Source organism: Gracilinanus agilis, chromosome 3 (assembly GCF_016433145.1).
Source record: "Gracilinanus agilis isolate LMUSP501 chromosome 3, AgileGrace, whole genome shotgun sequence".
NCBI lineage: Eukaryota > Metazoa > Chordata > Mammalia > Didelphimorphia > Didelphidae > Gracilinanus > Gracilinanus agilis.
Genome location: NC_058132.1, coordinates 587005393 through 587021061, shown reverse-complemented (window position 1 = coordinate 587021061; position 15669 = coordinate 587005393).

Sequence of the window (15669 nt, the reverse complement as noted above, 5' to 3'; positions counted from 1 at the left end):
CAAGTTTTCTGTTCCCTCTTTCCGGGCTTTCATGATCCTGATTTTTCATGTGTCTCCACCAAACTTTATGTCCTAACATTTTTAGTCTTCTTTGCAGGATCATCACCCATTTCTTGCCTTCTCACCTCCTTCCCCAGAGTGTATATGCTCCAGGCTCTGTCCCTGTTCCGTTCTTATTTTTAATCAGATCCCTTGGATTTCAGATATTAGCTCTCTGCAAATGATTCCCATATCTACTATTCAGTCCTCATCTCTCTCCTGAGCTCCCATTTTGCATTTCCAAGTGATTTCTTAATAACTCATGTTGATGACTTATAAACATCTCAAACTCAATGTGTCCAAAACAGAACTTGATAATTTTTTCCTAAACCCATTATTTCTTCCAAATTCCTTATTTCTATTGAGGGTAGCCACCATTTTCCCAGTCATTCAGGTTTACAACCTAATCATCAACCTTCATCTTTCACTTTCATTTACTCATCTCATAAGAAATTATTTGCCAAATTTTGTAAATTTTCCATCTACTATCTCTTTTTTCGCATCCACTATCTTTTTCTCTTTCATTTGTCCCTTTTTCTCCTTATATATTGTCCCTTATTTCTCTTGATTAAATTATCACAATAGCTCACTAATTGGTCTTCTGACCTCCAATTCATCCTCCATATAATTCTTGAAGTTATAGTCCTAAAGTCCAAGTTCCACCATAAAGCTCCCTATTCATGAGGGAAAATACAAATATCTTTATTTGATACTTGAAACCCTTTACAATCTAACCATCGCCTATCTTTCTAGATTGATTACTTCTTTTACGCCCTAAAAATGTTACATTTCAATCAAATTGGTATGTTTCATGATTCATGAACAGCATGTGACTTTCTATTTCATTTTCATTGATTGTACCCTTCTCCCTCAACTATGAAAAGTCTTCTGTCTCAAATCTATCCCTTCAAACTCTAGCTCCATTTAGGACTCAGCTCAAGTGTTTCTTCTTACAAGAGTACTATCTTCTGCCTACTTGTTAGTTCTGCCTTCCCTCCAACTTTCTAATTTTTTTTAATCTTTTTTCTTCTCTAGGTATACTTTATATTCCTTCCTCCCCAGTCAAAAAGAAGATTCCTGAGGGCAATGGCTCTTTTGTTCTTGTCTGTATATTCCCAGTTACTAGCACATAGTAGGTACTTAATGAATGCCTTTTAAATTGAATTGGATCAAACTTTAGAGTGAGATAAGAAATAGGCTTTGGAGATACTCTCAAATGGAACCTGTATTCTCTGAAAGCTATGCTTGAATAAAAGATCTATGTATTCTTGTATAAAGCAGTGAGTCAATGTTATTTATCAAATACCTACCAGATATAGAACATAGGACTAAATTATGTGACTAGAAAAAAGAGGGGAGAAGGACTTTTGCTTTGAGTGAGTTGACAAGTTGAAAAAAAGGTTAAGATTTGGATAAATGTGTCCATCTATTATAAAAATATTGAAAGGAAGGACAGCTATGCTAAGAGTTTAAGAAAAGAGGTCAACTTGTCTTAGCCTAACAGACTTTATCAATAATTAAAGTTTGATAATCTTGGAGTACCATCTGGTTTTCTTGGAAGGGAAAGAGAGTTAAGAAATGAAGCCTAGAATTGCTCTGCCAGAAGACTTATATTTGTATTTTCCAGTTTCTGGTAAAACTATTAGTTTTTCTCTATAAAATACAAGAGAAGCCACCAGATTGGCACCACATTTGGTCAAGTACTAGAAATATCTTCCATATTGCCTTTCAGCCTGTGGCACACCTCTGAGGGATGGGTTACAAATCTTTGTTCATTCTGACATTTTAATTTTCACTTCTCCCAAGGAGACCTGCCATATTTTCAACAGTGTGCAACAAATAGCATTTAATTTATGCATTTAAGTAAGCAGAACTGACAAAACAATAAAAGCTGCATAAGGTTTACGTGGGCAAATTGCCACTTCTTGAACTTTGAAATTTGCGTGCACAGTAAGTTTGGAGCTTGCTAATTAACTCTGTGCACATGCCCAGGAATAGGCTCACAAATATTGTTTCTTGTCATATAGAATGTTTTAAGATACACCAAAAAAACATCCTATACCTTCAAATGACATACCTAGGCCAAGAATACTGTCTACAACAGTATTTTTAGTTACACAGTCTGTTCTTAACAATAACAATGAAAAAAATATTTCTCCACCCCATGGCCCTTGGGCCCTACAAAGAAATAAAACAAATCTGGCAGACTGTATTAAGAACAGTTATACTTAGGGCCAATCTACTGCATAGGTTCTACATCTTGGTCAGACCCTCTTTCAAGTGTTGTGGCCAGTTCTGGGAGCCAGAAAAAGAAAAGACCTCCAGCCACATGTGGCTCACTGTTCTCTTAGCAGCCTTCTCTGAGAGCTGGGCCAGGGTACTTACTTACTATGGATTTCCAGAAAAAATCCCTTCATCCTTCTGGCATGCCAAATTATGCTCTTTATGATTTCCTTTTCCAAAGCTCCTCCAACTGGGTGACTCCAACTTCACTCTGGATGTCACTGAGAATAACTAAAATCAGATAAATGTAACAAAAGGCTCACAAGAAAGTATATCATAACCTTGAAAACATCATTAAGACATTATAGCATGCACCAGGAAGAGAAAAGAAAAGCTGTTGTGTAAGGAGACTACTGTACTGCTAGATTTACATTTTTGCAAATAAAACTGGGTGCTGGTTTCTGCCAGGCAAATTATTAGATCAATTTGACATAGTGTTAAATCTGTGTTGGTGCTGGGTATAGACCAGTGGTTCCCAAACTTTATTGGCCTACCACCCCCTTTCCAGAAAAAATATTACTCAGCCCCCTGGAAATTAATTTTTTAAATTTTAATAGCAATTAATAGGAAAGATAAATGCACCTGTGGCCATCACTGCTCCCCTGGATCACTGCAGCACCCACCAGGGAGTGGTAGTGCCTACTTTGGGAATCACTAGTATAGACCCTCCAAAAAAAAATCAATAATGGGAACAAGAGAAAAGCCAAGGTTACATCTTGATTCTTCCAAGATCTATAGGGTATAATATACAATTATAATTTGTGATTAAACATAGACTCTCCTGGTCTGTCAGAGGGTTACAACCACCAAATATAAATCATCATCACCATCATCATCATCGTAGCACTTTAGCCTTGAGTTCCTTTGGTCATTTATATGGATATCTCCTGAAATGGGGCAGCTTTAGCCACCTCTTCATCAGAAAAGTTCCCCCAGAGACCTCATTAATGGATTTTTATTCACCATGACTTCCCAGCTTGCTTTTTAGCAGGTTTTGCATTTTTAGAGTAGCCCTCAACTTCCCTTTTCTTCAAGATTTTTAGCTTTACAGGATTAGTTTCCTGGATGCCAGGGAGTCATGCAGGGCAAGAGACAAGAGTCTAGGATGCCAGAAATCACAAGTCCTTTAGAATGGCTGTAGAGTATTCGTGTCCTCTTTCCTTTAGCCCACTATCTTAAGAGACTTCTTTATTACATATTACTAAATTATTACAAAAAATTTTCTCCATTTATTCAACAAGAGCTTGGGAAAAGATGAACATTTGCAGCTTCAATCTTAAGAATAAACTGTTCTCCCTTTAATATCCAGAGGTTGTCTTGATGAGGCAAAACTTCAAAGGGGTACAGACTACTGTTAAAGTTCCACATATACAAATGTTAGTTATATGTGTATACATACTTCTAAAGTCAGGGAGTGATATATGTATATTATATCTATAAAAGCAGGGAATGGGGATATATTAGAGAAGAAGGTGGCCTCTGTCATGCATGATAACGAAGTCTGAAGATTTAGAAAGATAAGTTAGGGGCTTGTCCAAAAATGTTCAGCCCCAGAAGAAATATACTAGGGGGAGAAGAGGGCCACATGATTTCATACATTACAGTTAGTTAGGTAGATTTGGGGTTCAATCTAATCCTCTTTCAAATATTCAGAGGTGCCCAGTTGAATGGGTTGCTATGAGAGGTAGTGAGATCTCCTTCAATGCTGTTTTTCCAGTGGAGATTGGATGGTCACTAATCCAAGATGTTGTAGAGAGCTTTTCTATTCATGTAGACTTGTAGAGATTATATTTGGTGACTTCAGAAATCCCTTTTAACTGCAAGATTACTGGGATTTGGTGATTCTTCTGTGAGATAGATATATAGATATGTAGATATTCATTTATATCTATATATTGTATTATTATGACCATTTCCAACCAAAGAGGCTACCTACAGATATCTTCTCCTCAATGACACCATTTAAACATGGATAATTTTTACTGTTTAATTTGAATTTTTCATAATGGCAATAAATAAGAATGTTTGCCTCTGTTAGGTATAGAGAACTTGATGGGGGAAGTTGCATTGACCAAGAAGTCCCTGAAATACACAAACCATACTGACTTTTGGGAGCTTAGACTGATGGTTCTTTGGCTAACTTGACTTTACCATTGCCTGCCCTCTATTCTCCTCTTCTCCTTTACTTCATCCTCATTTCCACTGGAGGTAAGAAATTGAGGTCCCCAAGTCCACTCTGAGGAAGGATCTCTGAGTAAACCTCAAATCTTAAGTCCCCATTAAATGATCACCACTTATTTTAGGGATCTTGACACTTTGTGCCAGTTAGTTTACTAGTTTTCCAATGTAAGCAAATGGAAATGAATAAATCCTGTTATAAGTGCAGTCAGATAATGTTTAGTGATTGATGGTAGTTCCTAGTGGTATTGAGTGTATGTTCAAGGTAACCTAATTGCATGGATAACCTGCACCGCACTATCGAGATGGATAGACAATGTTTTGGTTTATTGTATAAAGCCACCATCATTTGTTTGGAGGCTCAGTGCCTCTGCATGCTTGGGTAGGAATTCAATAGCATATTTATTTTATTTATGTACTCAGGTGTTAAATTTATATAGCACTTCCCCTTTGAAGAGCTTAGGTCACTGTAAAAAGAATTTTTTTTTAGCTTGCAATGTTTGATGTTATAAACTTGGAAATAGTCCATAGAAAGGGGAAAAACAAAAGGAAAAACAAATTATGGGGATGAAGGGAAGGAGTAGAAGAGTATAGAGGGTGGACAATGACAAACTTGAGACAGCCAAACAATGATCATTGCAAGACCCTGAAAGTCACTAACGTCCTAGAAGGGACTATATGGTCAATGGAATAAAAACAGTCCCAGAATTTCTTCAATTTGACCTCTGAGCTGCCCCTGATGATTCTGAAGATGTCCACTATTGAATTAAATTTACATTCAACTAATCGTTCATGAGGATCATTAAGGTTCACAGAGGGATCTTTTTCAAAAAGGAATGAAGAGATCAGTATGACATTAAGGAGAGCATTGAAATAACATCTTAATTAATGATCAACATTGCACACTGTTGGTCCAGTGGTCACCCAGTCTGAAGGTGTCAGAAAGAAATATCACTGAAATAATGAAAGAAAGCTAAAGTTTAAGAAGCATCCTTTTGGTAGATACTCATCTACATGCATAAAAACTGTCCTCATAAGTTATTATTTATCTGTCTGGATTATTTGTCACTGGCAATCCTCCATTCTCCTCTACTCTTTTCCTTTAACTTCCTTTGCTTTCTCTTTTCTTTTTTGCTTATAAATGGACTCAGTTTACAAGTTCATAACAAATATGGCAAAATAAAATTTAGTTTACACATACATAATGCTTTTAAGTCTACGAACTTAATATATATTAATATGACTTTGAAATCTATCATTCTGAGGAAGGTTTGGAAAGTCAGGGCTTAATCCATTTTATTGTTCCTCCTAGGCCACCCCAAGAACTATAGTTAATATAAAAGTTCTTCAAATGATAATGACGCTTCATTTTCATATAGGATCTAAGGGTAACACATTTTGAGAAATGCTTTGTCCTGCTGTACTAAACTCTAAACAAATAGCTTGGACCACTTCCAATTTCTTTTACTCTCATAATTCTATCAGGAATCTACTAGTAAGGATGATTATCTGTTTGATATGGGGAATTTGAGGAGCTGTGAATTTTTAAGTGAAAGGTGAGTCACTGAGAGTCAAGAGGCTCTCATTTAATCCATTGAAGGTATAGGAACTAGAATCTGAGGAGAATAATTGAAGACTCAGTGTGTGGGCTAAAAAGCTGCCTTGTCAGAGCTGTGGTAATTAGAAACAGTCAGTTGACAGAAGGTTTTGACTAAATTACACTTGATTGATAGAAGAGAAAATTGACTTCATTGGCCAAGGGCTTCCCCTTAATGTCCCCTAAAGTTGAGGAAAGTTAAAGCTTGTCATAAGAGCTCTCTGCTGCCACATCTGGCTTGAGAAAGAAAAGTGAGCAAGAGAGTGGGGAAGAGAAAGGAGGGGATTGTCCTTGCCTTGTTTAAGAATGTTGACTGGATTCATATGTATAATGGGTATCTTATTTCTTGCCTTCTCAATGGGTAGCTGAGGGAGGAAAAGGAGGGGAGAATTTGGAACTGAAAATAAAATTTGTTTTAAATTTTATTTTTAAAAAAAGCGAACCTGAATTGCATTGCTTTCAGCACTATTCTAATTGTAAAATGTAGCATCTGGTTCAGTGAATAACTGGCTAGGTTGTATACTCCGCAAATTGCCATGCTGACAAGCTTTGGAGTTCTGTAGGTTAAAGAGAATTGTTATTCATATTAAAGGGTAATAATTCTAAGGGTAATTGTAAATTGAAAGTTCCTAAATGCATTGTTCCAGTAGGGAAGAGAAGGTTTGTCTAGCCGAAAAGCAATGAGGATGAACAGACAAGCATTAAGCAGAAAAGTAGTTTCGTATAGTATAGATGTTCCTGAAAAGACTAATGACTTAGAAACATGAGTCCAGAATAGGGAGTTAACCCAAGCACATGGGTTTTTCTCTCTCATGTGTCTCCCTGATGGATTCCTTTGTGTACTTACTCTTCCCCAAAGATATACAGTGCCTTAGTGGGAGATTGTCACCTGTATTTCTATGTAGATTTTGGTGTGTTTTAGTTGACTTTATTTTAAATTTATTTTATTTAATTTATACATTTACTATAATATATGAGTATCTGCATTATTTCATTGTTTTGCTTTATTGTTAAGTAATGATTATGTTTAATATTTTAAAGCATTATTATTGTGACTGATTGTGGGAAACATATTGATGTGTACTCAAGAGCTAGAGTCACTAATGAAAGTGTTTCTTTAACCCTTAAAAGAGTTGCCCCTAAGAATCTGTTAGAATTTGAATGTAACCTTTTGGTAGTCGGTATCTTGGACCCCAGTCTAAATAGAATGAAGGCATTCACTTGGATTGAAAGAGCCAACCCAAGGTCTCAGTAGGTCTTCTCATCTGGGTGAGAAGTCTGAGACTATGTACTGACGTATATAGTATGGTTTGTCTGTATGATTGTAGCAGATGATCTCATCCACGTTACACAGTTGCAATACCACTATTCTTCCAAGTTTCTTTTGTATAAATTTCTCTACAACTATATTACCAAATCTTTTTGTTTCTCCCTTAGAAATAGCTCTCTGACCCACTCCTAGTGAATCAACTCTTGTGGATCATGAGACAATATGACATAATGAAAATACCACTGAATTTGAAGTTAGAGAACTTGAATTTGAAAGCATCTCTATGAATTACTACCTGGTGATCCTGGGCAGGTCACTAAATTCTCAAGGCATCATTTTCTTTTTTTAACCCTTTACTTCTCTTTTAGGATGGATACTAAGTATTGATTTCAAGGCAGAAGAGCAGAAAGGACTAGGGAATTAGGATTAAGTGACTTGCCCAGGGTTACACAGCCAGAAAGTATCTGAGGTCAAATTTGAACCTAAGACTTCCTATTTTCAGGCTAGTCTCTCCATCCACTGAGCCACTTAGCCGCCTCCATCATTTTTTCATCTGTAAAATTAGAGGGTTGGACTAGAACAGGAGTTAGGAGCCAGATTGCAGCCTGTTTTTTGTATAGTGAGAGCTAAAAGCAATTTATTTTACATTTTTAAATACAATAAAAACTTTATGTAAAATATAAACATTCTATTGTTAGGTCACTGCACTGTAGGAAGCTGGATTTGGCTCTTGGGCTATAGTTTGCCAGTCATTGGACTGGATGACTTCTAAAGTCCTTTTCACAACTCAGTCCATGAATCTGAGATCCATTCATTCCTGTCTAGTCTCTTCCCCCATTTAATTTGCTGATATACTTGTTTTCCTAAAACAAGTCTCCGTTCATCTCCAGATATTCTCCCTGATAAATGTTACATTTCATTAAGCAAAGTCCTCTCTCCTGTGGCCCTACCTTATCCATTCAAATTTAGCTTCAGATATTGCCTAGTAAAAACCCTATCTTGTACTCAGACCAGTTTATTTCTTGTGTCCTACATATACTCCACCCACCCACCCACCCACCACCCACATTGTAGTCATCCCTTCTTTTTCTTTTAGCCATGCCATTTGACTCACCTAGAATGGAAAGATGCTTAAAAAAGGAAAACACATACATGCAACGTTTAAAATTGGAGGATTTGAATTTGAATCTTGGGTTTGCTAATTATTTTACTGCATTACTGTAGCCAAGATAATTCCACTTTCTGGACTTTAATTTCCCTTTCTGCAAAATGAGGTGGTTGGGACTAGATAACCTTAGAGTTCCCTACTAGCTTTCTTATGATGCAAAGTCTATCCTGTCTGGGCTTTACTCATGCCCCTGATGGCTAGTATCCTCACTCTAAAACTATCTTCTAACTTTTGTAGAAAAGTGAATTTTTCCAATTCATATTTATGCTGATTACATTCTGTGTTTGTATTTATTGTTTCTCCCTTTAGAATGTAATATCCTTGAGGGAAATGATTATCTCATTCTTTGCATGTGTATTAATAGTATTGAGTATTAGCATATATTAACATGTGGCATGTAGTAACAGAGTGAATGGCAGATAGTAGATATCTAATAAATGCTTGTTGATTAATTGATGGATAGCGGCAGCAGATCAGAAATAGCTAGATGGGCTTGTTATCACTGGGGATTCCAGATTTTGGCAAACATCAGAGTCCTGTGTAGATGAAGGTCCAGATTTCAGAAGGTTGGGTACTCAAAAGGAAGAGTGCTGCCAAGCAGAAACTCTGATCATAAGGATTGGGAGTGTTTGGCTTCTAGTTTCTTTTATTCTTCTTGCTGTATGGGTGTGACCATAGACCTGAAGAATCCTGCAAGATGTGACAAAAATTTCAGCCACAGGAAGTTAGAGGTCCAAGACTGCCTTCCAACTCTGGATAGAGTAAAATTAGTAGGGCTAAAATGATTTTAAGACATATAACCAGTTCAATTTTCAACTCCTTCATCTTTTCTGAATTTTCCTATTCCTAATAACTCTTCCTTTTTCTGAATTTCCCTGTCATATAAACAAAGCCACATAGTTTATGACTTTATTGTTCTATAATTGCCCTGTGTATCTTGTCCTTCCATTGTCTTGAGGGCAGAGAACATATGTTCATTTTGCTTCTTTTTCCCACCCTCTCTGGCATCTAGGATAAAGTGAGACACATATGAGATGATTAATAAATGCAAATTTTTTGTAATGATTTGCTTAAAGCAAGATATACTGGTCTAGTCTTCCATGCAACTGGTTTCTATCTTTTAAAATTTTCTAATTTGTTTTCTCCCAGTTGCCTGATCTGAGCTTGAAGATTTAACAGATTGATTTGTTTTAGTGGTCTCTGTTGTTGTGCCTTTCCTCAATCTATTTTACAGAATCTTTGTGTTGGAATTGTCCCCAGAGTCCATTTAGTCTAATCTATCTCTGAACAATAATCTGCCCTATAATGTACTAACTAAAAGGTCATCCAGCCTTCGCTTGCTGACCTCCAATGAAATAAAACTTCCTGCCTCCTGAGGCAACCCATTCTACTGTTTGATAGGCCTTATTACAAGAAATTTCTTCTTTACTTTGTATATAATACTAGGTAGCAAATAGGGCAACAGATAGAATGTAAGATCTAGAATGAAGAAAACGTATGTTCAAATGTGGCTTTAGACAATTATTCTCTGTAACTACAACTCTTCTCCTATTTATTTTTTATGGGGCAAAAGAGAATGAATTTAATCTCCCTTCCATGTGGTAATCCTTTAGTACTTGAAGACTCCTATTATACATCCTTGGCATAGTTGACAGGGTACCAGGCTCATAACAAGAAAGACCTGGGTAAGAATCATAGCTCTCTGCCACTTACTTGTCATGTGAACTTTGGCAAGTCACTTATATTTCTGGGCCTCAGTTTCCTCATCTGTGAAATTAAGACAATAACAACTATCTCTCAGGGTTATTATAAGATCTAAATGTGAGCTCTGCAAACTTTTAGGTCATCCTATCTATGTAAGATGCTGTCATGGTTGTTTTTATTTTGCTCCAGGCTCAAAATTTTGCCATTTCTTTCAACAGATTCTAATATCTGACAAACTTAAGGCTTTTTGATTATTCTTAGATTTAGGTATACTTTAGATTGTTAATACATCCTTTCTACAATATGAAGTTCATAACTGAATCTGATATTTCATATGGGTTCTTATAGGGCTGAATACAGTAGAAAATAAGCTATCTATAGTGTCAGACATCCATTTTACCTAACTCTAAGATGCCTTCTGTCTAAATTTTATTACCCATTCCTCCTTGATGAAAAACCAGCTCCTATTCTACACATTATGTGGACAAAAGCACTATTGTTTCTTGTCTATTTCATGTTGGTAGAAAAAGAAAAAAAAATTAAAGTACTTATTGTGTGTGAATACTAGAAATCAAGGGCATCTTAATAAATCCTAAAATGACAGTAATTATTCTAGCAGAGATAAAATTTATCTGAAAATCATCACGTATCTATCAATCATTTAAAACTCATCTTGCAAGAAAAGTGATTAAAGGACAACCCACTTTTTTTTTCTATGCACGAACTGGGGAAAGGGTGAACTTTTCATCACATCTTAATTCATGCTCCCCCACCCCATCATATCATTAACTGTCAAATATGAACTTTCTAACCAGAGATTCATCAGCATTATATATCAGTGGTGAATATTTTTACTAGCTTTTTCCATCCTAAATATTGTGGGAAGTAGAATAATAACTGAAATAGCAAATACCACCTTTCTTTATTCAATTGATAAACTCTAGTGTGAAAAACTGGACTCAAAAGAGTAATCAACCACCTCAGGTCAATTACAGAGGATGTTGCAAACATCTAGGGGTGTGTGTGTGTGTGTGTGTGTGTGTGTGTGTGTGTGTGTGTGGTTTGTGCACACGTGCACGTGTGACTTCTTTCCTTGCTGACAAATTTGCACATTGGTCTGCAGTTAAAGTGTTCCCTTGGTATTAATGACATTTTGATCTGAGTAACAGTTCTGGTACTCTGTTGAGGTTACTTTCTCTATACAGCTTCAAAGTTGAAGCTCAGAAAATCCATTAAAGCTGAGTTAGAGCTGAAGGAAAGGTGATGACACAGCCGTTTGAGGTGAAAAAGGTGAGCGTCTTCAGAGGGCTTCAAGAAAGTGCATAATGAACACAATTTGGGAGCTGTCCCTCTCTCAGCTGCCCAGCTGCCTAACCTACATCTCCTGCAGTAGCTCGAGGATGAAATACAGTGTGACCTGATTAAACCCTCAGAGTGCCCCCCATATGAACAATATTCTTTTAAGTGCTACCCTCATTTCATGAGTCTGATTGTACCCTTTTATACCTGGGCCCTGTTTTACAAAGTCATTCAGTCAGCAGGATGTTAGACAGCTACAAGAACTGCCTGTTTCAATGTAAAATAAGTGATTTTTAAAAAGTCTTCCCTAATAGTTATTTCATAATGAGACAGAGAGAGAGAGAGAGAGAGAGAGAGAGAGAGAGAGAGAGAGAGAGAAAGAGAGATTATATTTACCTATAGGTCCCCTGAAAAAACCTATCTATTAATTTCAATCTGAACCTCTGAGACAATGACTTATCTCACTACTCTATTTGAGAGAGAGGTCATTTCATGCCTTTCATTAAGAGATCTCAGTGAAGCATCTTATGGCTACTATTGACCCCGGAGTTTATCCTACTTTGTGTCTTCTAAAAAGATATTATTGCATTTTAACTTTTGTTTCCTAATGATAGTCCTATAAAGCTCAAGGAGGTATTGCTAGTAGTCTTGTCGCTTAGATTTAGTGATAAAGAAGTTCTGACAATATATCATAAGCTGAACAAGAACCTTGTGTGACTTCATTTTACTGACAAAAATCATAGAGGTCCCTCTCTTATTGAATCCAATTATACCACAATTACTTTCAAATATTAAATTGAAAAATGCTTACTTCATTAACAGCTTCTTTCAACATCTATCTTCTCTCCTTCCCTACTCTTGAAAATTTTTTATTTATTTTTAGTGTGAAAGTGTTTGACATTCAGACCTGAGCTCCATTTTTTATCCTTGGATCTTATTGCAATATCTAGGGATTCTAAAATCTTACCTGTTCCCTAGATTATGGTGAGCAGTATCTTGTCCCAGGAGCAGAGTTATAGCAGCCTTTCTTTCTTAAGAAGTAGAAACTCTGATTCACTTCTACCACCAGCAACTTCATCATGAGTAATTCTGCAAGGCTAGCACTTAAACTAATGAATCCTAGCCTCTCCTGGAGGCAACCTATTTCCCCTCCTGATGTTCTAAATTGCTGATAATAACCTAGCAATTTAAAATATCCTCTTGGAGGAAGGCACCCTCAACAGAAAGAATGGTCTTTTCTAAGTTTTCTATCCTTCAGAAATTGGAGAGAGAACAAATCTTATTGAAACTCTGGTAGGATTATTTTTCCCACTTTTCAGTGCCTTGATGAATTTTTGGAGGAAGAAAAAAAAATGTAAACCTGAAATGCTTCCTTTTTACTTTCACCTCACAGATGTGCCTCTAATGGCTAGTTCTTCTACATCCCTTTCTGTCTGAAATGGATCATACCCATTAAACCAGTATAATGCATATATGCCAGTAGAGACAGTTCCATCTGTACTCCTGAAATTCTTGGATCATAGGATTTAGATCTGAAAGGGACTTCAGCCATAATCTTTTCTGATTGTCTCTTTACATATGAGAAAACTGAGCCCCAGAGTGATTAAATGACTTTCCCAAGTTCATGCAGGTAGTAAGAAAGTGAACTAACATTTGAACCTTGAGTATGATTCTGTTTGGTCTAGAAACATGCTGTACATATGCCATGTACATTGTATTGAAATAGAGTTGGGCAAAAAAAATGCACAGGGCACACTCATCTATGTTCTGAGTTCCTTACTTTGACTACTAATAGATGTATCTCAATTTGATATTCTCATTCCTTCATCATAAATCAAAATTTTGATGAGAGACCCTTTGGGTATCATTATCTGATCTCTGGTATTTGTGTGTATCTTTCCAAGAGAAGTATTACATTATGAGCTCTCATTTAATGACATACAAGCATGCCAAAGGTTGGACTTAGGTAGATGTTCTTCATTGCTCTCCATAGCTAAAAAAAAACCAGTCAATTCTTACCTCCAGAAAATTGGCTCACGGGCTGTGTTTTATTGTATTTATTTATGATTGGGGGTGGTGGTGTCAGGAGCTCTGGTCCCAGTGCCCATTATAGCACATAGTTGGTTTTTGACCTCTCCTGAAGGCATCTATGTATGCAGTGCTACTGTGTGCTAGTTATTTTTGATGGATTACACTGTAGCTATAGGGCAGGGAGCTCAAACCCTCTGGGTCACATTGGAAGAGCTTCAAGAGACATTTAGACCTGAGAAAGTTTCATTATAGCTAGACCTGGGGAGAGAGGTTTTAGGCACTGTTTTCAGGCTCACTTTTTTTCTCTTTCACCTTCAACCTAGATAGAAAGAATCCCACCAAATTATAGTCTTCCCCAGCCCCTTCTGCACACATACACACCAACTGAATATGAAAATTGGTCTCTAATTGTTGGATATAAGCTTGACTAGCTTTGAATTAACAGTTAAAGTTGTATTCATTAATCTGAACAGGGAAGAGCGGGCAGACTGTCACAACATAGCTCAGTTCAGTAGTCATGCAGAGCAGGTGAGAGAATGGAAGACATTTACAAAGCCCAGCAGCTGATCTCGATCAGCCTCCATAACCTAGTGATGAAGAAGGAAATGCAACCCCTTGTAATATCCCCAAAAGACTGATGGCATGTGTCCAGGTCCATAGTCCTAGGGGACAGCGTACCAGTGATGGGCAGTTATCCAGAAGAATTAAATCTCAGAGGCTGCCAATACTTTCTGGAATAGAGTGCTAACAACACCCATTCAACACAAAACAGAACAACAACAAAACATGTCACTGAGCATTTATCCTGCAGAGAGAGATTTCAGGGAGGGGAGATTCCTTAGGGAAATAAATATGAAATGCATTATCTTTTGATTAAGATAATAGGGGTGCTAGAACTAAAGAAAATAAAATTTAATAACACTGATATTTTTCCCTTAGCACTGTAATAAATTTGAGCTGGACCTTTTTGGAGGAAATAAAGAAATCTTAATTTAAAAAAAAAGTCATTTTTATTTCTCTTAGTAATAGCTCTAAAGTAACTGACACCAGGTCTGCAACTATGTGAACTTTATACCAGTTGTCAATAATATTTCTCACATATGGTCCAGTGGCAAAGAATATTTCCATTTGACATTTGAGGAAGGGCATGGCTTCCTTAGGAGTACCCAAAGGCAGATGAAGGAATCAGAAATACTGCCCAGTAATATTGTCTCAGTGAGAAATTATCCCTGCTAAAAATCTGCCATCACTAGTATTTCAAGTACAGATGCTGGAGTATAAAAGCATTTGACCTTGGACAAGTCATTTCACCTCCACCAGTTTAGTTTCCTCATTTATAAAATGAGGCTAATAATCCCCCATTTCTCATTTCAAAGAATTGTTGTTAGGATCAAGTACAAGTGGAGAATGTTTATTAAGTTATGATTAATATTTAAACAAACCCCATTAAGGCACCATTGTAATGTCTCTTTATCACATGAAGGCAATGCCAGGTTTTTGGTAGACTGGCCTTTTTTCAAGACTATATGTTATGCTATTGGTCTAAGGATCAGTATAATTTATTAAATTGAATCTTTTCAAATTAGGGTAGGGCTTCACATGATCATTATTAGGTTTTACCTTGTTAACTTTGGCTTATTGTTCCAGCCTATAAATTTCTTTCAATACTATGTTATTATAGTATGTTACTATTATAGTATAGTATAGTATATTACTATTATATTATAATTATATGTTATTATAGTATATAGCACATAACATATTATGTTATATTTTATTGTGCTAGGACTATACTATTTAAACTCCACTCACTTTGGGATTCCTAGGGGTTACTCAGTTTGATGTAAGTATAAGGCTTTGAGCCTAATCTACTCCATGCTTAGTCTATTAACAGTTCAGGCAGAGACCATGAATCAAATGCCAAGTAATATAATAATTTATAGCTGTCATACAGAAATGAAGACAATATTCCACATTTTCATCAGTGGGGATAGACATAGGGCTTCCTTCCTTACTAACCCACTTGAACACTGACGATCTAGGGTGAAGAACAGTTTAGATTTGAGTACTCTCTGTAACTAATAAACTTTTCGTACCTTT